This window comes from Euphorbia lathyris, chromosome 3 (assembly GCF_963576675.1).
Source record: "Euphorbia lathyris chromosome 3, ddEupLath1.1, whole genome shotgun sequence".
NCBI classification, from domain to species: domain Eukaryota; kingdom Viridiplantae; phylum Streptophyta; class Magnoliopsida; order Malpighiales; family Euphorbiaceae; genus Euphorbia; species Euphorbia lathyris.
This window is the reverse complement of record NC_088912.1, coordinates 52,596,428-52,621,572: the sequence shown is the minus strand read 5'-3', so window position 1 is coordinate 52,621,572 and position 25,145 is coordinate 52,596,428. Positions and strand designations below refer to the sequence as shown.

Sequence of the window (25,145 nt, the reverse complement as noted above, 5' to 3'; positions counted from 1 at the left end):
TAATAACGCCAAATCGAGGACGCGAACGAAAGCAGAAGAACCGAAAAAAGTTTCGTGCCGCGACCGCGACCCCCACATTCACGGTCACGACACGCGTTCCTCAGCTTCTCCTTCCCTTCGTTTGAAGACCAATTGATGCTCCCCCATTCTTGGTAGAGAATTTAATATTCTCGGTACGAGCAGGAGTTTTTAGAAGCCTAGTTACACACTTTCGTTTTCGACGAAACGCGATCATTCGGGTGGATAAAGACATCCATTCGCAATGGACACGATCCTTCACAACGGACACGACACTTCAATCAAGACTCTTCAACATCTATAAATAAAGAGTTGATGGAGAGTTGAAGATATGTAGAAAAAAGAGATTAGTATAGAATTTATGCAGAAATTCCGAGTCAAGTGATTCAGAAGTTAGATTTCGATTCTGTAAAAGGCAATATGATGTACACACATTGTTTATTCAATAATAACAAGTTTAGTAACGTTTAGACATTGTTCCAGTTTAGTTTTCATTTTGGTAGTAGACCGACCCAGTCTCTATTACGAAGATTCAACGAGAAGATTGAGTAGAGGATCCGCCCCTGAGCCTGACAAACTCTAACGAAACCCAAGGAAAGGATTGACAACCCGTTCACTTGCAAGTCGTCGAATGTTTCCATGCTCCATGTTCTCTGTAAACTTGTATCAATTTATATTTCATCTAATAAAGTCCGTTCTATTCGCTAGATTTTTATGCAGCACTTATGGTAACCAATCAACTAAAGTGACTGCTGGTGTTTTCATTAAAACGTATTTAATCCAAAATCTTTACAAGGAAACTTTGTTGAACACTTAGGCAAATTATTATCTCGAAAGAGTTTTAATTTGATTAAGGGCAACTATCCCGGAAGGGTTTTGTCATGTTCAAAGCCAATTAATTAGAGGTTCCGTCATTTATTTCATCGTTATAATTCGTACAAAGTTTAAAGTTGTTTTCTTTGCTTAATGCAAACAAATACATCTGTTTACTTTTCTAAAAAGTACTAAACGTTCCTATCTTGCAAATTCATTCTTAAATCAGAGCATTTTCTAACGTTTTCATACTCTAGTCTAATTCTCATCCTAGCAATTTCAAAACCAAAACCGATTAAACGATTTTTCCATATTATAAACCTTAAAAGTAAATTTAACCGATTATAAATAAGTTTTGTTCGAAAAACGTTCCCTGTGGGATCGATATCTTTTATTACTACAAGCGTATACCGTGCACTTGCGGAAATCGCCCAACAAGTTTTTGGCGCCGTTGCCGGGGAACGCCAAAATTTGACAAAATTTTAATTTTTTCGTGTTTTATTACGAATCTAGGTTTATTCATACTTATTCAAACTTTTATATTTTATTTATTTTCAATTACTAACATATTTATTTTTCAAATTATGTTTTGTAGGTAGTTTCGGTTCGTGCGAAATTTCAAGTTCATGCACAGTTCTCGAAGTTCAGGCACGTCACCAGATCCTATTGACCCAGAAATTGAAAGAACTTTTAAAAAGAACAAGAAAGAAAAGAAAAAGAAAAACAAAACCCCAATAAAAACTAGAATTACCGAGCCAGAAGTTATGGCCACACTTATGGATTACGCTAGGCCAGGAGTGGCCGGTGTAACAAACAGTATAGTTAGACCCCAAATTAATGCAAACCAATTTGAAATTAAGCCTGCGTTGCTTAATATGTTGCAAAATAACGTAACATTTTACGGGTTACCTAACGAAAATCCTAATACCCATTTGACGAATTTCTTAGAAATTTGTGACACTTTTGAAATTACTGATGTAACTGCAGAAGCAATCAAACTTCGCCCTTTTCCTTTTACTTTGAAGGATCGAGCCAAAGAATGGTTAACTTCTATGCCAGCCGCATCAATTGCCACTTGGGAACAATTAGCCCAAGCGTTTTTATCAAAAAAATTTCCTTTAGCAAAAACCGCAAGAGTCATTAAAGAGTTAACATCTTTTTCTCAAAATGATAATGAAACTCTTTATGAGGCTTGGGAACGTTTTAAAGAACTTCAACGTTTATGCCCACACCACCAATTGCCCGCTGAACTTTTAATGCAAACATTTTATAATGGACTGAATCCTACAACTAGAGGTTCATTGGACGCTATGTCTGGAGGGTTATTTATGAAGAAAACATCTGCCTAAGCAAGAGAACTTTTGGAGGAAATGGCAATCAACAGCAGTATGTGGCCTGCAGAACGTGGACACGTACCATTAGCGAAACCATCATCCTCAACGACATCATCAGTTAAAGGTATAGTGAATCTTGATCCAGTAGCGATGTTGCAAGCCTAATTTTCTGCCTTATCGCACAAAATTGATAGGTTTATGGCACCGTGTGATCCTAATGGTAAGCCAATCCAAACAGATGTGGATTATGAAGGTATGAGTGAAATTGAACAGGTAAATTTTGTCCAAGGGCAAAACCCAAATAATAACCCTTATTCCAATACATATAATCCTGGATGGAGAAATCATCTTAACTTTAACTGGAGAGATAATAATAATGCTAATCAAAATCGTACTACTAATTATCAAAATCAATCAAGAGATACGATTAGCACTTTATCTTCTAACATCGACAAATTTATTGATGCTATGAGCGGAAAAATAAGTAATCACGACGATGGTTTTAAACGGATCGAGAATAAATTCGATCAGCTTATTAAAAACCAATCATCTAGCATCCATAATTTGGAGATTCAAATTGGACAACTCGCTAAATCAATTCCATCCCGCAAAGAGGGAAGTCTTCCAAGCCATACGGAAGAAAATCCGAAAGAGCATGTTAAGGCTATCACTCTTCGTTCAGGGAAAAATTACTTAGACCCGGAAATGCCCGGAAATTCGACCTTACCTGGAACTGATTTACCAAAGCCCAAAGAAGATACATTAAATCAAAAAGATGCACCAATTGACTCTAGTACAAAAACTTTTGTACCCAAACCACCTTTTCCACACAAAGTCCGCAATAAGGATTATGACAAACAACTTTTAACATTTTTAGACAAACTTAAGAATTTGCATATTAATTAAACGTTTATGGATGCGATTACGCAAATTCCCAATTATGGTAAATTCCTCAAAGATTTAATTTCAAAGAAAATTAGTTGGGAAGGAATTTCATCCATTTCACTAAAAAAAGATTGTAGTTCAATTATGTCAAGTAATTTGCCCACAAAACTCAAAGATCCCGGATGTTTTACCATTCCGTGTAAATTGGGAGATATTGAATTTCCCAGTTGTCTCTGTGATTTAGGAGCAAGCATTAACTTGATGCCATTATCCATTTTTAATAAGTTAGGCTTAGAAGAAGACATCAAACGTACCAATATGGTTTTGCAATTAGCGGATCAAACCACTAAAAGACCATACGGTATAATTGAGGATGTTTTAGTTAAAGTTGACAAATTTATTTTTCCTACCGATTTCATTATTTTAGATTTTGCTTATGACGTAAATTGTCCGCTAATCTTTGGTAGACCGTTCATGAACACGGGACGTGCTCTAGTTGATGTGTCGGAAGGAAAAGTAGTTTTAAGAATAGGCGATGATAAGATTGAGTTTGATATGAATCAAGCGATGAAGTATCCTATGGAGGATTTCGCTTGTATGAAACCTGATTTAATTGAAGAATGTGTAAATGACATTGTTCAAAAAGAAGAAATAATAGAACCTATAATGAGTGAGGAACTAGAAGATAAGGACCCAGAACCTTTGATTCGAGAAGATGGACCAGTTCCGCCTTCAATTATAGTTCCACCTAAATTAGAACTTAAAGAATTACCAAGTCATTTGAGGTACGCTTTCTTAGGCGAAGGCGATTCTCTACCTATAATTATCTCTAACAAGTTAACACAGGTTCAAGAAGAGAAATTGAAAGAAGTTGTTAGAAATAGGATAGGAAGTATGGGTTGGCAAATTGCAGACTTAAAAGGTATCAATCCAAGCATCGTAATGCACATAATTCACTTAGAAGAAGATAAGCCACCTAAAGCGGATAGGCAAAGACACCTAAATCCGAATATGAAAGAAGTAGTAAAAAATGAGATTACTAAACTTCTAGACAATGGAATCATTTACCCTATCTCGGATAGTGAATGGGTTAGTCCAATCCATTGTGTACCTAAAAAGGGAGGCATAACAGTTGTAAGGAATGAAGAAGGTGAATTAATACCTACGCGAACCACCACTGGTTGGAGGGTTTGTATAGATTATAGAAATCTAAATAAAGCAACTAGGAAAGATCATTTTCCTCTTCCTTTCATTGATCAAATGATCGAAAGGATAGCTGGTCATGCTTTCTACTGTTTTCTAGATGGTTACTCCGGATTCTTTCAAATATACATTTACCCGGATGACCAAGATAAAACAACCTTCACATGTCCTTACGGAACATTTGCATATAGGAGAATTCCCTTTGGTCTATGTAACGCACCTGCAACATTTCAACGTTGTATGACTGCGATTTTTAATGATTTCATTGAAGATATCATGGAAGTTTTTATGGACGATTTTTCAGTTTATGGAGATTCTTTTGATTCGTGCCTATAAAACTTGGATAAAGTTTTGTCTAGGTGTGAAGAAACAAATTTGGTATTAAACTGGGAAAAGTGTCATTTCATGGTTGACGAAGGAATTGTTTTAGGTCACAAAATATCTGAAAAAGGATTAAAAGTAGATAGAGCAAAAACCTCAGTAATAGAGAAATTACCCCCTCAAACTACTATTAAGGGAGTAAGATCATTTTTAGGACATGCCGATTTTTACAAAAGATTTATTAAGAATTTTTCTGTAATTTCCAAACCACTCACTAATCTACTCATGAAAGATTCTACCTTTGATTTTAATGAAGATTGCGTTAAAGCTTTCGAAACATTAAAAAGAGCTTTAGTCAGTGCACCTATTATTGCTACACCCGATTGGGAATTACCATTTGAAATTATGTGTGATGCAAGTGATTTAGCTGTCGGATGTGTTTTAGGACAAAGGAAGGATAAGAAACTTCATGTCATTTATTATGCAAGTCACACACTTTCCGGTGCACAATTAAACTATACCACAACTGAGAAAGAAATGTTAGCTGTAGTTTTTACGTGTGATAAGTTTAGGTCATACTTGTTAGGTTCGAAAGTTATTATTTACACTGATCATGTAGCATTAAGATATTTATTTGCTAAAAAGGATGCAAAACCACGTCTAATTAGATGGGTTTTATTGTTACAAGAATTTGATATAGAAATAAAAGACAAAAAGGGAGTAGAAAACCTTGTCGTCGATCATCTATCGAGACTTGAAGATGAGAACGGTCCCTTAGGTGAAACTAACGGTATACGAGATGATTTCCCTGATGAACATCTCTATCAAATGAAAAGTGTCATGTCACCATGGTATGCAGATATTGCTAATTATCTTGCAGCCAATATTGTTCCGGAAGGATTAAATTTCCAACAAAAGAAGAAATTTTTCTTCGACATTAAACAGTATTTTTGGGAAGATCTTTTTTTGTTCAAGACTTGTGGAGACGGGATAATTAGGAGATGCGTTGGTGAAAATGAATATGAATCCATAATGTCGGAATGCCATTCTAGCTCTTATGGAAGACATAATGGAGCTAACAAGACAGCAGCTAGAATATTTGAATGTGGTTTTTTTGGCCTACGATGTTTAAAGACATCCGTTCATTTATTACTCGTTGTGATAAGTGCCAAAGAACTGGAAATCTAGAAAGGAAAGATGAGATGCCCCTCACAACCATGTTAGAAGTTGAAGTCTTCGATATGTGGGGAATAGATTTCATGGGACCTTTTCCCCCTTCTTTTGGTAAAAATTACATATTAGTTGCCGTTGATTATGTTTCAAAGTGGGTTGAAGCAATTGCAACCCCGACGAGTGATTCTAAAGTTGTCGTTAATTTTCTCGACGATATATTTTGTAGATTTGGTTGTCCAAGAGTCATCGTTAGTGATGGTGGTACTCATTTTATAAACCGAAGTTTTAAAACGCTTATGAAAAAATATGGAGTACGCCACCGCGTATCAACGCCATACCGTCCCCAGTCAAATGGTCAGGCGGAGATATCAAATAGAGAACTCAAATGGATTCTAGAGAAAACAGTTTCATCCTCAATAAAAGATTGGTCTTGTAAACTAAATAATGCGTTATGGGCATACCGTACTGCATTTAAAACACCAATAGGAATGACTCCATACCGCTTAGTGTATGGGAAGGCATGTCATTTGCCAGTCGAATTAGAACATAAAGCCTATTGGGCTATTAGGGAACTTAACTTTGATTTACGACAAGCAGGTAAGAAACGTTTGCTCGACTTAAATGAGTTAGATGAGTTACGGCATCTATCTTACGAAAATGCAAAGATTTATAAAGAAAAAGTGAAAAAATGGCACGATGCCAAAATTAAAGTCAAACACTTTAATGTTGGGGATAAAGTGCTGTTATTTAATTCACGACTTCGTTTATTTCCAGGAAAACTTAAGTCCAGATGGATAGGACCATATTTAGTCGTCAAAACATTCGATTATGGTTCTTTAGAACTGGAAGGTCCTAACGGAAATCGTTTCAAAGTTAATGGTAATCGATGTAAAATCTATTACGAAAGTATTTCACAAATAGAAATTTCGTTCGTAACAAGATTTTCTGACGTATAAATCACTCAGTTTTCGATCACAGTTTATTTTGTTTTATTTCTTTTTATATTTTTGTTCATTTTATTTTATTTTATTTTATTTTTCCAAATACCAATTTTTGTGATTAGATGACTTTATGTTATGATTTAAATGCATAAAATATGTTTATTTCATGATTTTAGATTTAATTTTATTTAATTTTAAGGAAATTGAAGTTTCAGGCAATTCTCTGCCGAGAATTTGGAATTCTCTGCCGAGAATTCTATTTTTCAGATTTGTTCAAATAGGTTAGATTTTCTCTGAACTTACCGAGAATAATAAATTCTCTACCGTGAATCAGGACATGGCTTACGACGCCTGATTTCCGCAAGGAAATCAGCGTGTCGCGACCGCGAATTCGGAATTCTCGGTCGCGACACGCGTAATTCCTGCACATTCAGGTCTGAAACATCCTAACCCTTTCGACGAACCTCTTGATAAACGAAACCTTAAGTTTCTTCGTTCCTGAGAGGTGTAATTTTATACATTTTCATCATTAAAACAACACCTCTTTTCATCTAAAACTCTTATAAATTAGTCCTAGAGGATTCAAGTTCTGTTATAACTCTTTTCATCTTTGTCAGATTTCTGATTTCTTCAAAACACCATTTTTCATTTAGTAACAGAAACATTGTTTCCTTCAAACCACCACCATGCCTACCAAATACAAACCTTCAAGGCACAATGCTGCCTCAAGCAACAAACGCCCAGACTTATCCAAGCGATATGGGGCGCCTTTTCCTATCTTCAATCACGATGAAGGTAGGCGTTATTGGAATCTCCGTTACAAATTATTCACCGGAATGTTGTATATGGATGAATTTCTTAGCAGCCAATTAGGCATTACTGATGACATGAGCCGATATATGGAACGCATAGGGTGGACAAAATTCGCCCAAATGAGATTTCCAATAATAGACGACTGGATACTCGAATTCTTGTATACCGTTCGTTTCACTAACAAATGACGAGTACGTCTCAGTTTTCGTCGAGAAGGCGAAATCTTTACTTTCGGCTATCCCGAGTTGCATGCTTGGTTTGGTTTTCCCCCGAGGGATACAATCAAACGTCATCCTGGAAGAGACATGACATCCACGGATGTTTGGAGAATGCTCACCGGTTTCTGGCGATTCAATTCAAAACTCGCCTATAATCACTCCTTTCGCTCCAACTCCATGCTGTATTTGCACAAATTCCTGTGTCATAGTTTATTCGGGCGCACATTCAGTAGTGTAGTCCGTGACACAGATCTTTATGTTCTTGGAGATATATTCCAGGGGAATGCAGTAGATTCTTCAAAGATTCTGATGGAGGGTCTTGTCGCCGCTTCTCGATCCAAGGATAAGAAGATTGGGTTCGGCAATATAATCTGTGGAATAATTCTTGGTACAAAGGGTACCATTGATGTTCCCTGGAGTGATGATGAATTCTTCCCGACAATTGACTATGAATTTCTCGAGCACGAAGGACTTGTGAAACATGTCTTTCGAGTAGGGCCTCACTTTCTGTCTGCACCGGAACGTGAAACTTTCGTGCAGTTTCAAATTGATCGTATTAAGGCCAGAAATATCCCTCTTGATAGGGATGAGTATATAAAATAGTTTAGGTTTTCTTTTTGTAAATATTTGTGTGTTTTTGTATTATTTGGTTTCATTCTTTGTTTTTATAATTTTATTTTATTCAATAAAGTTCTATTTCATTTTAGTTCATTTACTATTTTTACAAAGGTTAGATATATGTTTTCCATTTCCTATATAATCATGGTTATATCCATATAAAATCTATAATATTGACCAATCATGGTTTTCTTAATTAGAACATATATTCACGCTTAATCCAATTTCGCAAACTTCATTCATTGAGTTTAAAACGTTACTTCATTCAATTGATTAAATTCATATTATTAATGTATATTTATATGCACTTATTATGCATTTAATATGATTCTCTTAACTTATATGCATAAATGAACATTTAAGTTTCATTAATTCTTCATAAACCAATTTATTACACTTTAATTCAATTTATTAAGGATAAATCTTTGGTTTTCCTTGCAATTAATGTCATTTATTTTAGTTTTTAAGTGCAGGGACACTTTATATTAAGTTCAGGAACCAATACATCAACAAAATTGCACACACCAAGTCAATAGGCATCCAAATAGGCCATTTCGACCAATTCTCTACCGAGAATTAATAATTCTCGGTATGAGCAGCAAAAACGGACGAATTTCAGGAGGAGAATTCCCTGAAAGTCGCGTGCCGCGGCCGCAGCTTTGTTATTCGCGGTCGCGACACGCGTGTTACATGCCCTTTTGATTCCGATTTTGCCACAATTTTTGCCTATTCCTATTCCTATTCTACCTATACATTCACCTAATCACCCTATATAAACCTACCTCTTATACAAACCTCACATCACCTCTATTTTTACCCAATCCCTTACTCCAAACTCTTCCCCAAAAACCTACTTTTACTCTTCCCAATTTATTTACTCCAATTTCTATCCTCTTTTCTATTCAATCACTTCAAATTCCAATCCCCAAACTCATCTTCAAGCTTTACCCTTTCTCTCAATTCCTTTTTCTTCTTCTTCTTCTTCTTCTTTTTCTCAAACCCTAAACACACTAAACACCATCACCATGGTTAGGACTAAGCGTGTTGGTAACAAGCCCGCTGTTACGGAAGCTAATCGCCTTCGGGTTCAATGTGGAGCTTATTTCGACATCGCTTCGGAGGAGGAAGCCGCTCGTTTCAAACATTTTTCACAAGTCGACCGCCAATTTGTGGATATGCACTTCTTAGACTTCCATTCGGTAAGAACATTGAATTTCTCTACTCAAATTGATGCTTTTATTGAGGCGTTGGGTTGGCAAGAATTCGTTAATATGCGTTTTCCGCGTATTAATGAATAGTGGTGGAATTTTTGGTCACCTTGAAAATGAACAAGAAGAAAACCTCAATCTCTTTTAGGAATAATGGAATCACATACACCATTGATTATGAAGCAATGGGAAATATGTTCGGTTTCCCTACTTCTGATTTTTATGATAAGCCTAAAGATTTTGATAATGATGCTGTTTGGCAAACTCTTTCAGACCAAGACTATTTTAATTCCAAAAACACTTCAAGCAAGTTGATTAAGGACAATTGTGTGTTCTTCTTTCACAAATTTTTGAGTTTCTCCTTGTTTGGGCGTGTTGAGAGTTCAAAGGTTCAGGTTCGGGATTTATCTGTTTTGGATAGCTTGTTTAAAGGCTTGAGGATTGATAGCATTGGTATGTTGTTCGATAATTTGTTCCGTGCTTCGAGGGCTACTACCATTCAAATCCCTCTTTGTAATTTTATCACCGCTATTGTGTTGGGAGCTCGGGGTGAATTGGCTGATTTTGACATGTCCACCTACCGTGGGTATATTCCACTCTTGGATATCGCGGCTCTTGAGCGAGCTCATTTATTGCTTCCACAAGGTCCCCCCGTCTTTATTTCGTATGCCTCCCGTATTGCCCACCTTCGTGGCACTATGGGTGGTGGCGCTTCAAGTTCTCAATTTGTAGGTACCGAAGGCGGCGGAGAGGCGGAAGGAGAGGAAGATGAACCCCAAGCTCAACCACAACCCCAAGAACATCAAGCGGATGATCTGGTGGATTTGCGGAGGATTTTGAACCAAATCAATTCCAACAATCGTCAAATGAACTTAAGAATTGATGATTTGGTCGAAAATAACATGGTGATGAATGACAAACTCAACCTTTTGAGGCGTGAGCATAGATCAACTCGGCATCGGATGCTTTCCTTTTTCCGACGTCGAAATGTGGAGACTTCACCTACACCTCCGGATTCCCCGCCTCAAGCTTAGGTTGTTTTCTTTATTTTCTTTTTATCTTGTTATATTTGGTACAATTTTAATTTTCATATGTTTGGTACATTTTCTATTTTTCATTTTATGTTGAATGTTTAATTTCCTACAATTTCAATCTTTGTTTCGTATGCCTTATTTCGTATTTATTTTTTTATGTTTTCTCCATTTTTGCACCAACGAGGACATGGTCCAATTTAAGTGTGGGAGGAGATATAACATATATCATTTCCACATATACGAATACATGCTACGAAAATATTATTTTGCAAAACGAATAAATGCAACGAATAATTTTATACAAATGCAACACATTTTATTTTTCAACACTAATATATTGCAACACATTTTTCATATGTTCATAAATTAACCATAAGTTAATATGATTATTTGTTTAGGTTATCATTATCGTTAGAAAGAATATTTCTATACGTATACGGGTAATATTTTTCAAATTTTTCACAAATCTCCGATACGATTTTAAGTAAAATTGTCTCGAGTGAATGTATTTTAATCAAAAAAATTATTTATTTTCAATCTCTATTTTATATCATGCAATTCATGATATGATAAATCTTATTTTATGTTTTCAATTAGGTTTATAGGCATTAAATTGAACTAACAATTTTTTTTTTAGCTCGGTTTGATTTTGTCTTATATTAACACCAATTGAAGTTTTTAAGGAAACTTTAGCCATAATACATGTTGAATTTTAAGTCAATATAGGATGAATGTGCTATCTTTCTTTTTCCCAAATTTAAATTTTATAATTCATATTAATTAATTAAATAGTTGAATTCTTTACTTTTGACCACGATTGAGACCAACCTTATCACAATCGAGGTATGAAAGGGAAGAAAAATTAAATACCGTTTACTTTTGGCCACGATTGCGACCACCCTTATCACCATCGAGGTATGGAAGGAACGTTTAAAGCAAAAAAATAATAAGCGTGTATAAGTTTAAAGTAACGATTGCGTCCACCCATGGCATGGTCGGTACCTCTTAAGCAAACACAAAGCAATAAAATACGTATAAAGTTACGATCAAGACCACCCTTATCTCGGGCGTAACTAAACAAATAATTGACCCAAATACTTATTCAAATATATAATATATCTAGTTTAGGTTTGGGAAAGGAAATTTTGTGCTTTGAAATGCCTTGAGACGAAAGACTCAATAACATGCGTGCTTATATCGTCCCGAATGCTTCAATTCAAAATTGGAAATACAAGATGAATGATATATCGTATTTATACTAAGTTAGTTTGATATTTTGCGTATAAATTTGCCATGCGAAGTTAGTCTTTTCGGCTTAACTAATTCAAAAGGTAATACAGAGATATATGACTTATTTTTATAAAGAGATTAGTTAAAGAATAAATTCAGTGAAATTTTGCTCGGGACTAGCAAAAGATTAAGTGTGGAAATTTGTTAAGCCCAAAATATACCTAAAATATCATCATTAATTACATCAATATTGCTACGAATTTATGCTATTTATAACTGTTTAGAAAGCTTTTACTCTCGAATATGTTTCTTTCTTGTAAGGTACATAAATATTTGGTAAAATCCAAATAGGAACGAAAAGAACTCAAAAACAGAAGAAAAACCCTACAAAAGGAGTCGAAGACGACATAAATTAATAACGCCAAATCGAGGACGCGAAAGAAAGCAGAAGAACCGAAAAAAGTTTCGTGCCGCGACCGCGGCCCCCACATTCACGGTCGCGACACGTGTTCCTTTGCTTCTCATTCCCTTCGTTTGAAGACCAATTGATGCTCCCCCATTCTCGGTAGAGAATTTAATATTCTCGGTACGAGCAGGAGTTTTTAGAAGCCTAGTTACACACTTTCGTTTTCGACGAAACGCGATCGTTCGGGTGGATAAAGACGTCCTTTCACAACGGGCACGATCCTTCACAACGGAAACGACACTTCAATCAAGACTCTTCAACATCTATAAATAAAGAGTTGATGGAGAGTTGAAGATATGTAGAAAAAAGAGATTAGTATAGAATTTATGCAGAAATTCCGAGTCAAGTGATTCAGAAGTTAGATTTCGATTTTGTAAAAAGCAATATGCTGTACACACATTGTTTATTCAATAATAACAAGTTTAGTAGCGTTTAGACATTGTTCCAGTTTAGTTTTCATTTTGGTAGTAGACCGACCCAGTCTCTATTACGAAGATTCAACGAGAAGACTGAGCAGAGGATCCGCCCCTGAGCCTGACAAACTCTAACGAAACCCAAGGAAAGGATTGACAACCCGTTCACTTGCAAGTCGTCGAATGTTTCCATGCTCCATGTTCTCTGTAAACTTGTATCAATTTATATTTCATCTAATAAAGTCCGTTCTATTCGATAGATTTTTATGCAGCACTTATGGTAACCAATCAACTAAAGTGACTGCTGGTGTTTTCATTAAAACGTATTTAATCCAAAATCTTTACAAGGAAACTTTGTTGAACACTTAGGCAAATTATTATCTCGAAAGAGTTTTAATTTGATTAAGGGCAACTATCCCGGAAGGGTTTTGTCATGTTCAAAGCCAATTAATTAGAGGTTCCGTCATTTATTTCATCGTTATAATTCGTACAAAGTTTAAAGTTGTTTTCTTTGCTTAATGCAAACAAATACATCTGTTTACTTTTCTAAAAAGTACTAAACGTTCCTATCTTGCAAATTCATTCTTAAATCAGAGCATTTTCTAACGTTTTCATACTCTAGTCTAATTCTCATCCTAGCAATTTCAAAACCAAAACCGATTAAACGATTTTTCCATATTATAAACCTTAAAAGTAAATTTAACCGATTATAAATAAGTTTTGTTCGAAAAACGTTCCCTGTGGGATCGATATCTTTTATTACTACAAGCGTATACCGTGCACTTGCGGAAATCGCCCAACAAGTTTTTGGCGCCGTTGCCGGGGAACGCCAAAATTTTTGACAAAATTTTAAATTTTTCGTGTTTTATTACGAATCTAGGTTTATTCATACTTTGATAACTATGTTTTGATTGCTGGAGGACCATGGTCCTTTGATAACTATGTTTTGATTATGAACAAATGGAGCTTAGGGGTTAATGTGGATGATGTGCCTTTATTAAATTATTCAATCTGGGTTCAAATCTATGGCTTGCTAGTGGGGACTATATCTAAGATAGTGGGAAAACAATTAGGGAACTTCCTGGGAGAATTTGAGAAGTATGATGAAAATAATAACATTTGTATACAGAGGCAATTTATGCGCATTAGAGTCAGCCTGAACAGTAGAATGCCTCTTAAAAGATTTAAAAAAACTAAAGAGTGCTGGAAATGTCTGGTCGTTGGCTATATTCAAATATGAACGCTTGGGAATTTTCTGCTATATCTGTGGTTTGTTGGGCCATATGGAATGGTTCTGTAAAAAAATTGTTTGACCTATAGGGAGTGGAAATTCAGAAAGAGTGGGGAGAGTGGCTTAAGGCCCTAGTTAGAAGGGGGGTGATCAAAGTGGGGTGAAGTGGTTGAGGGAGAGTAATGGAAGTGGTATGGCAGGAGGGGGTCAGAGAGGGCATGAGAGCTTTAGGGGTGGTCGGGCGGGAGTATTGAGGGATGTTACTAATATAGGAAGAGGTAGAGGAGAGAGAGTGCCACCTAAACAATTCGGGGGATGGGAGAGGGAGGTGATTGTTGGTCCCGTGTGATTAGTTCCAAGGGGGGGTTAGGAACTAATATAACTTTTTTCGTTTAATTGTATGCTGACTTAGTTATTTTGCAAGTTGGTCAGCTCAGCTTTTGGTCAGCTTGGCCAGATATGCTATAAGACAGCTTTGGACGGATATTGACTAAAGCTGTTTTATTTATAAGTTAGATATTGACACTCTTGGAGGTCAGCTTGTAACTCAGCACTTGAAATTACTCAGAGTTAACTTTAAACAATTCTATATGATGAGTAAATTTCACATACAACACATGCACATATATAAATTGAGAGAGAGTTTAGAGATTACTCAGTATCACTTATCCTGGTTCGGCCTCTCCGCCTATGTCTAGTCCCCAGAGTCCTCCGGGCTTTTAGAATCCAATACTGAGCTCTTTAAAGGTAGAGCACAAACCAATTACAAGGCAGTTGAATATGCAAGAGTACCTTCCTCTATTCGTCTACTCAACTCCTACTAAGTGCTACAACCCAGCACCTAGATTTCTCTACCACTGAATGTTTACAACCAAACACTCAGCACAACACTCTCAATTTTACAATTGATAAACACTTGTTCTTTTCAAGTAAAAACACTTTAGAAGATTACAAGTAATCACTCTAGCATTTACACAAGGAATGAAAGATGGGTGTAAGATCTATTTTCGTAACTAAGTGCTTTTGTATCTTTTCTCTCTTGTATTTTTCTCTTTGTAGTCCGGCTGTGATCCAAGGATTTTGATTGTCCTTATATAGGAGAAAATCTGGAATCGGATCATTTTGAAATGATGTAGCCGTTAAGGTTAAAACGGCTCTTTTAGGGGACACATTCTGGTCAGCTTCAGACTGTTCCGACCATTCCCTTCCTCTGCATTCTTTCAGACGTCAGGTTTGTCTTCTTGCGTCTGGCTTGTCTTTTTGTGTCAGTTGTCCTTTACCAATAATCCATTGACCCATACATCTCAGAATGTGTCTTCTGCGTATTTTCAAGGATTCAATTATTGGAACAGAGGGGCGGTAATCATTGTCTTTTAGCTAACGACTTTTTCATGCTGTTCTGAAGAATCACTCAGCTTCTACTTCGTAAAACCTTGTCATTTGCAATTTCGAATCTGAGTGTGAGTTTAGTCAGCTCAGCTTCGTGAGACAGCTGTTGTGGGCATGTATGTCTTTTGTCTTTTGATGCTAAGTTTGATTCCACTCAGCTTGAGTCTTTAGGCTTCTATGCTGACCTCTTCCTGTCTTACTTCTTATATTTATTTTTATTTATATTTACACTCAACATTGAACAAACGGATTAGTACAATTAAAATAAAGCACTTAGATTTAATTGTCTCTTAATCATGGATGATTTTGTCAAATCAAAATCTTGTGGAAAGGTGTTTCAACAAACTCCCCCATTTTGATGTTGGCAAAATGCATAATTATGGAACTCAGTTTTGAAATTCCCCATGATTGATTTATCTTTCATATTTCTGAAATTTCTCCCCCGTAAGGGTTGCATCTGTTTATTTACCTCTTAAACCTACCAAGATTTATTTGAGATAAACTAAGGATGTGTGTACTGACTAAATTTATTTTGAGTCTAGGTCAGCTTTCAGAAATGCTTAGATACTCAGTTTGATTTACTCGTTATTTTGTATACTGAGTATTTGTTTGTTCAATGTTTATGTTAATGTGTATTGACAAGCATGGCATTTGAACAGAATAAGAAATAGTTCATTGAATAAAACGAAACATACACATTCATAGTACTTGCCCCCACAAAATAGATTTTTAAACAACAACTTCCTCAACTTCTTAAGTTTCACTTCTTACTTCTTCACAGTTTGATTTCTTCACACAGCTTTACCTTTTCCTTTCACTTTGCTTCCAGATGCACCTGTCTGTTGTTGAGTTCCAGGTTGAGTTCTCTCCCCCATTTTTCCAGCATCGGGTTTGTAGACAAATGTGTCATTTCTTGCAGCTGAGGATAGAACATTCGAATAGCGTTGTAAACGCTTCGTGCTCTCACTCAAGCCGTCTATTACAGGTACGCAATCATCTCGAACATTTCGAGGAACGGGGATAGATCCAGTGATCAGGTTGATAATACACTCATGGGACTTGCTAAGCCAGGTAAGGGAGCTGGTGATCTGATCAAAGGATTGATGATACATCTTCAATAGGGCAGAATCATAGAAGATGCGTTGAGCATTGTCATAACGAACAGCCTGTAGAATTCATTGTGAAAGTTTATCATTGATGGGGTCAACATCCATCTGAGCTTTGTTGACACTGAGAAGACTCACGACTTCACTGAGTTGATCAATTGTACACTGAGAAGTGGAGGAAATGAGCTCCCTTGTACATGTGAGATCGGCAGTCAGCTTGGCAAAGCATCCCTGCAACTCAGCAGATGTGGCATACTCAGGATTAGCCGTTGGCCCAAGGTTGGGTAGTTCTGCTCTCGGTTTGGCAAATTGTTGATCCAACTCAGCTGAAGTTGCATATCCTAGATTAGGGACAGAGAGAGTATTGATTTTACCTTCAAGTGAGTTCATGTGATTTATCATCAGAAGGAATAGCTCAGTCAACTTGGCAATGTGATCTTGCTTAGGTTGCTGTGATTGGATGGTGGTCACAATATTGATAAGATCCTTGAGTCCCTTAATTTCTGTGAGAAGTTCAGTGATTGCAAAGATATTGGTTGACTCAGGATTAGCAGACCTCGCAGCATCAGGAGTGGTGAACTCCTGGAGAAGAGATTGAGCCGTTTCAATGATGCGACGGCCAGACTGAGTTGCACTAATATAGGCATGTTGCTCAGCTGAAGTTGGCTCAGACACAGGAATGGAGGTGGAGCTGGATGGTGGTGGAGTTGGTTGCTTACTAGCTTGAGCAATTGGGTCTTGATCAGGATGTTGAGCTTGAACAGGTGGATCCATAGCTTTCTCCCCATGTTGAGTGGCTGGTTCTTCGAGCACTTGCTCGGCAGGATTTGGATTTTGTGGAGTCTTGGCATGTTCCTCACTTCGAGTAACAGAGGCTTGATTTTGCTCCGATTCCTTGGGAGGAGACTCAACATGGTGGGAGAAGTACTCAAAATGGATATTGGATGGATCCATAGTTTGCTCCAAGGAGGGAGAATCTGCCAAGAGATCAATGAGATGAGTTTTGACAGCTTTCTTCTTCAGTCTTCTGAGGGACTTAGTTTTTGGAGGTGACAGGTCAGTTTGAGCATCTACATCCTCAACCTCAGCTTCAACGTTTAGATCCTCTCCTTGTTCCTCTCCTTCATCTTGTTCAGCATGTGCTTCCTGTTGTTGCTCATTATTAGCCTGCTCAGTATGATCATTTCCTTCAGCATGAAGCTGAGTATCATCCTGTTCTTGTTCTTCTCCTTCATCAGCTTGCTTAACTGGAGTTTTCTCAAGATCAATCCCAATGTTCTGAGTGCAGTGAGATTTGGGTGTCACAACCCAATCAATGGGGCCAGCCTCAACTATTTTCAACCCATAATTTTTCTCGGGCTCAGCTTGCCCTTTCCTTTTCTCTGCTGACTTTGGTGTAACCTGAGGTAGGTCAGCATCAGTAGTCTTTCCTCTTGTCATAGCCCTCTTCTTCCTGGGCACAGTTTCAATATTCTTTGCACAGGTGGCAAGTGTCTTTCTCTTCTTCTTTGCTTTGGGGGAATCGGCAGGAACATCCTCTGGTTCAACTTCTGGCTCAACATTATCTGTTGCTAGCTCAGTTTCAACTTCTTGCTCAGCATCATTTTCTTCCTCATCTTCCTCAACATCTTCACCTCCCTTTAGAGGTTGGTTGAACAATAACCCAATTAGCAGAGCTGCGGTTATTTCTGCTCCCAAGCTTTTAGTCTCAATGATGGTCTCAATCTTGTGATCTTCAAGGATCTTGGTGATGAGAGATCCTAGTCGAAGTTTCTTTCCCCCTCGTTGAAGTGCTCCCACCAAAAACACAGGCATATTGAGTGGGCAATATGTTAGCATGTGCCATATGAAGCACTGCTCGAAATTGGAGGCAGACGAAGCAGAGTTGAGTTTAGGGAAGATGAAGTTTGTTAAGATGTAGTGCGCCATCTTTTGGTTTTGCCCCAAACTTGTGCTGGGTATTTCTCCTTTGTAATTTTTGGGTTTGCAAAACCCCTTCATCTGGTCAAGCATTTCCTTTGATACCTTTTCTTTTGTTGTTCGAAACTCGGTTCCTTTGTTAGGCAAGTTGAGTAAGGTTGTTAAGTATGATGGAGTAATGACAATTTTGTGACCTTTAACGTGCGTCTCCAAATAATCAGCATCATCCTTGTCAACATGAAGACCGGAGTAGAATTCCCTAACCAATCGTGGATAAGTGGTTCCGGGGAGAGAGAAGAGGTCTGTCCACTCGTTTTTCTCAATCCATTCAGAAAAAGGCTTTTCGTCGGTAATGAAACTGGGAGAGAACCAGCGGCATTTGAGGACTTCCAAATTGTGGACTTTTGTGTGAACCTTCACCATGGTTCTAGCCTTGGGTTTCTTCTGCTTTGAGGAACTTGCCGGATCCGTTTGACGACGTTTGCTCGGAGTTAGGTTAGACTTAGGAGGAGATTTAGGGCTTTCATCGGTGATTAGTTTTCCAGAATTTTCACCGGAGATTTTCTGTGTGTTGGTCATTTTCAGATATTTTTGGTGGAAGATTTGAGAGAGAGAGAGATTCTGAATGCCAAGGGATTTACGCATGAATAGACTTTGAGGAGTAATTTATCCAGTATTTATATATACCAAAAAACGGTCCTATTAATTGAACTAGCCATTTATCCTTGGGGCGTTCAACCGACAGAGATTCTGTCATTTATGACATTTCCGGCGCATGGGTTGTCTCATAATTGTTTGCCTCTCCTAGGTGCTTTTTATTACACATGTTGGCATTTAATGGTGCACGTGGGTTCTAGCGCAATTTTCTTAGAAAGTGAACCGTTTGTGATACTGAGTACTTAGTTCTATCAAGATGAATTCTCTATCTTAGTACATGATAGTTGCTCAGTATATGTACCTACTCAGGATAATCACTCAACATGTATGTCAACTCAGTATGAGGTGATTTTTCTACATTTCAAGTTCAGTAAGTAGGAATTATTTTACTCAGCATGGCATTTTCACAGGGTTCAACTTTTCACTTAGCATGGCAATCATACATCATTTACTTAGGAATTTATTGAAGGGGATTAGACATACCGATAGCTTCCCTTAGTGTGTTGAATTGTTCACGTGCCAAGGGCTTGGTGAAGATATCTGCAAGCTGTTCATTTGTTGGTACATAGGTCAGCTTGATCTCATCTTTTAGTACGTGATCTCTGATGAAGTGATGCCTTATGCTGACATGCTTCATCCTGCTATGTTGGATTGGATTTTTGGACAGATCCATGGCACTCTTGTTGTCACATTTGATCTCTATTGTTTCAGTCTTTACTCCATAATCCTCAAGCTGTTGCTTTATCCACAGAACTTGAGCAACACAACTTCCAGCAGCCACGTACTCAGCTTCAGTTGTAGACAGGGCCACAGATGATTGCTTCTTGCTGAACCAAGATACTTGACAGCTTCCAAGGAAATGTCATCCTCTTGAAGTGCTCTTACGTTCTAGCATATCTCGTCCATAGTCAGCATCAGTATATCCAATGAGTGTGAAGTCATTTGAGGTTGGATACTATAGACCTGCATCAACTGAACTCTGCAAATATCTAAAGATTCTTTTTACAGCTGTTAGATGAGATTCTCTGGGATCAGCTTGATATCTCGCACAATAACATACTGAGTAATGTATATCTGGTCTACTAGCTGTGAGATAAAGTAACGAACCTATCATACCTCGATAGAGTTTAGTGTCTATTGACTTACTTTTCTCATCTTTGCATAGGACAGTATCAGTACCCATCGGGGTTGATATTGGTTTGCAGTCCATCATATTGAATTTCTTTAACATTTCCTTGGTGTACTTGGACTGGCTTATGAAGATGCCATTCTTACCTTGCTTGATTTAGAGTCCAAGGAAGAAGTTGAGTTCCCCCATCATGGACATCTCGAGCTCAGTTTGCATCTGTTTGTTAAATTCTTTGCACAAAGATTCGTCAGTAGCACCAAATATTATATCATCTACATATATTTGTGCAAGTAGGGTATGTTTCCCCTTTTTCTTAATGAACAAGGTTGTGTCATCTTTTCCCCTGACATAGTTCCTGGTCAGCAGGAAGTTGGTCAACCTCTCATACCAAGCTCTTGGAGCTTGTTTCAGACCGTACAGGGCCTTTTTGAGTTTATAAACGTGGTTTGGAAATTTTGGGTCTTCAAACCCAGGAGGTTGATTAACATATACCTCTTCGTTTATGAAACCATTAAGAAATGCACTTTTGACATCCATTTGGTATAACTTAAAGTTCATGAAACTGCCATAAGCACACAATATGCGTATTGCTTCTAACCTAGCAACAGGTGCAAATGTTTCCCCATAGTCAATTCCCTCTTGCTGACTATAGCCTTGGGCTACAAGTCGAGCTTTGTTCCTTATCACATTTCCATGCTCATCTAGTTTGTTTCTAAAAACCCACTTAGTTCCTATAGGCTTTTGATCCCTAGGTCTAGGCACTAAATCCCATACCTCATTTCTGGTGAATTGGTCGAGCTCTTCTTGCATGGCATTTATCCAATATTCATCATGCTCAGCATCAGCAAAATTCTTTGGCTCATGTACTGAGACAAATGCGACATTGCTGAGGTATTTCCTTAGCTGATCTTTGGTCATCAACTTGTTGTCAGCAACATCAAGAATGGACTTTTCTGAATGTCCTCTTGGGATTTTTATTTCTTTGGGCAATGTTGAGTTGTTTGGAGTAGGTGTTTCTACAATCTCTACAGGAATAGATTGGTCAGCAAATGTTATTTCAACTTCTTGCTTACCTTTGGTCAGCCCTTGAATTGATGATTCAGAGGCTCCATTTTGATCAGCGGAAGCTGAGCTTGATTCATCTTCAGTGAGCTGAGTTAACTTTCCTGCAGGGTCAGCTTCATCGAACTCAACATGAACAGACTCTTCTACAACCTGAGTCCGTTTATTATAGACTCTATATGCTTTACTGTTTGTTGAGTACCCTAAAAAGATTGATTCGTCAGCTTTAGCATCAAATTTTGCAAGACTGTCCTTTGTATTGAGTATGAAACATTTACAACCAAAGGCACGAAAGTAACCAATGTTGGGCTTTCGTCCTTTCCAAAGTTCATATGGGTTTTTTTTAAGTATAGGTCTTACTATAGCCCTATTCAGTATATAGCACGTTGTGTGGACAGCTTCACCCCAGAAGTACTTTGGAAGCCTATTTTCACTCAGCATGGTTCTAGCAATTTCGATAATTGTTCTGTTCTTCCTTTCAACAACCCCATTCTGTTGAGGTGTTCTAGGAACAGAGAAATTGTGGTCAATACCACTGGTTTCACAGAATTCATCAAAATGTTGATTTTTGAATTCTCCACCATTGTCGCTTCTAATATGAGCTACTTTTAGGTCTTTGTCAATTTCAAGCTTTCTAATAAGTGTAGTGAACATCTCAAAAGTTTCATCTTTACTACTCAGCAAGATGATCCAAGTGTACCGAGAGAAATCATCTACAATGACCAAGGAAAATTTCTTACCTCCCAAGCTGAGTGGCTGGATAGGTCCGAAAAGATCCAAGTGTAGTAATTCCAATGGTCTCTTGGTTGAGACAATATTTTTACTTTGAAAAGACTTTTTGGTTTGTTTCCCTTGCTGACAAACTCTACATAATTGATCTTTCTCAAATTTCAATTTGGGTAATCCCTCAACTAATTGCTTTCTAGCTAATTTGGCAAGAAGGTCCATGCTGACATGCCCAAGTCTTCTATGCCATAGCCAGGAGTTATCCTTTTTAGACACTAAGCATATGTTTTTGGAAAACTGTTTTTCTAGATTTAGCATGTATACATTATCTACGCGAGGGGCAGATAAAATCAATTCATTTGTGTTCCCCTCGAGTATTTGACACTTAGTATCATCAAATACAACCCTTATGCCGCTCTTGCAAAGTTGAGCTACACTTAGCAGATTGTATTTGAGACCTTTAACTAGGGAGACTGACTCAATAGTTGGGTTACCTCCGATAGTACCTGAGCTGACTATTTTACCCTTCTTATTGTCTCCGAAGCTTACACTTCCACCTCGTTTAAGCTCTAGTGTGATGAATTGTGTTTCATCACCTGTCATGTGTCTTGAGCATGCGCTGTCTATATACCACAGCTTTGACTTCTCTACGCATGTCAAGCTAACCTGCATTTTAAACTATTCATTTTTAGGTACCCAATTCTTTTTGGGTCCTTTCTTGTTAGTGTAAACAGGTGCAAAATCATACTTTAATTTGTGACGACATACTTTTATGGTGTGGCCTGGCTTACCACAGAAGTCACAAAATTTTACCCTTTGAGGGTTATACTGAGTGCGGTCAGCATTGTTGTGCTGAGCATGCCAGCATATCTTTGTGGAATGTCCTTTTCTTCCGCAGAAGTCACATTGGACAACTCGCTTGTTATGCCAACACACTTCTTTTGTGTGCCCCCTTTTTCCACAACATTCACATTGAGTGAATTGCTTATGCTGGCTAGTACTTGTGTACTCAGCATGGGGTTTATTTCCATTTAAGCCTTTTATTTGGCTCTGTAAGGTTGTGACATCCTTTCTAAGTTTCTTTGACTCAGATTGGACCTTCGTGACAAGCTTATGCATTATTTGCATGTTGGTATGTAAATCTGAGTTGTCCTGGAGAAGATATCGGAGGTCACTTAGCTTGACCTCTTCAATCTCGTCACATCGCCTGCTGAGTGATTTGATTTTCTTGTTACACTTTTTAGTTAGTGTGTATAAATCACTCAAGGCATTTACCATTTCGTTTCTAAGCAAAAGTAGGGATGTTACCTCATTGTTGTGATCCTCCTGGTCAGTTTCATCAGAGAGGTCAGATTGCTCAGATTGAGATTGGTCAGCTCCATCATCTGCCATGAAGCATATATTGGCAGTTTCATTTTGCTCAGTTTCGGATGATGTTGATTCGTCACTGTCACTCCATGTTGCTACCATTGCCTTCTTGTTTCCCTTCTTATCTCTTTTTAGGTTTGGGCAGCTTGACTTGATATGCCCAGTTTGGTGGCACTCAAAACATGTGACAGACTTGGAGCTGTCCTTCTTATATTTGTCACTGGACTCAGCTTTGTATTTTTCACCTCTTTTGTATGGCCTTTTGCTGTTCCTGTCATTTCTTATGAACAACTTCTTCATCTTTCTAGTGAACATGGCTATTTCCTCATCATCAGTTGACTCAGCTTCTGTGGAGTCAGCTTTCATCACTAGAGATTTTGTTTCTTATCTTCAGATTTTTCTTTTGCCTCAAAATTTTTCATAGAGATCTCATGAGTCAGCAAGGATCCGATCAACTCATCATATTTGTATGTAGTCAGGTCCTGAGCTTCTTCCACAGCTGTTTTCTTTGCTTGCCAGCTCTTAAGTAGACTTCTCAGGATTTTCTTCACCTGTTCCTCTTCAGTGAAGTTCTTTCCAAGTCTTTTGAGCTCATTTATGATGTTGGTGAACCTTGAGTTCATTTCTGAGATGTCTTCGTTTTCGTTCATCTCGAACAGCTCGTAGAGTCTCATATGCTGATTGACTTTGGACTCCTTAACCTTACTAGTGCCTTCATAGGTCACTTCAAGCTTTTTCCAAATCTCCTATGCTGACTCACAACCTGAAATCTTATTGTATTCTGCAGAATCTAAAGCACAGTGAAGCATATTTATAGCCGAAGCATTATTTTGCAATTTTCTGAGGTCATCCTCTGTCCACTCAGCTTCGCTCTTAACAACTTTCTCATTGTTAACAGTTTTATATGGCACATGTGGACCTTGAACGATTGCAAGCCATGCACTCATGTTTGTGGCTTGGATAAAGTTTTTCATCCTATTCTTCCAAAATGTATAATTGGATCCAAAGAATAGGGGAGGTCTAGTGATTGATAATCTCTCAGGGAGTATCTGTGTTGTTTGGTTCCCTAGAAGGAAACAAGTGCTGTTTTCAGCCATTTATGGGGATCCGCTCAAGATAGTTATATCTTTGAGTAGTGAGCTTAGGCTCTGATACCACTTGTTGGTCCAGTGTGATTAGTTCCAAGGGGGGGGGTTAGGAACTAATATAACTTTTTTCGTTTAATTGTATGCTGACTTAGTTATTTTGCAAGTTGGTCAGCTCAGCTTTTGGTCAGCTTGGCCAGATATGCTATAAGACAGCTTTGGACGGATATTGACTAAAGCTGTTTTATTTATAAGTTAGATATTGACACTCTTGGAGGTCAGCTTCTAACTCAGCACTTGAAATTACTCGGAGTTAACTTTAAACAATTCTATATGCTGAGTAAATTTCACATACAACACATGCACATATATAAATTGAGAGAGAGTTTAGAGATTACTCGGTATCACTTATCCTGGTTCGGCCTCTCCGCCTACGTCCAGTCCCTAGAGTCCTCCGGGCTTTTAGAATCCAATACTGAGCTCTTTAAAGGTAGAGCACAAACCAATTACAAGGCAGTTGAATATGCAAGAGTACCTTCCTCTATTCTTCTACTCAACTCCTACTAAGTGCTACAACCCATCACCTAGATTTCTCTACCACTGAATGTTTACAACCAAACACTCAGCACAACACTCTCAATTTTACAATTGATAAACACTTGTTCTTTTCAAGTAAAGAACACTTTAGAAGATTACAAGTAATCACTCTAGCATTTACACAAGGAATGAAAGATGGGTGTAAGATCTATTTTCGTAACTAAGTGCTTTTGTATCTTTTATCTCT

General features: G+C 37.7%; 1 non-coding gene across 1 annotated transcript; it reads right to left on the bottom strand.

Annotated features, from left to right (window-relative positions):
- Positions 1 to 1,964: 1,964 nt before the first annotated feature.
- Positions 1,965 to 2,071, bottom strand: LOC136225058 (small nucleolar RNA R71). Its single transcript, XR_010686796.1, has one exon. It is a non-coding gene; the product is annotated as a small nucleolar RNA R71 (small nucleolar RNA).
- Positions 2,072 to 25,145: the final 23,074 nt, after the last annotated feature.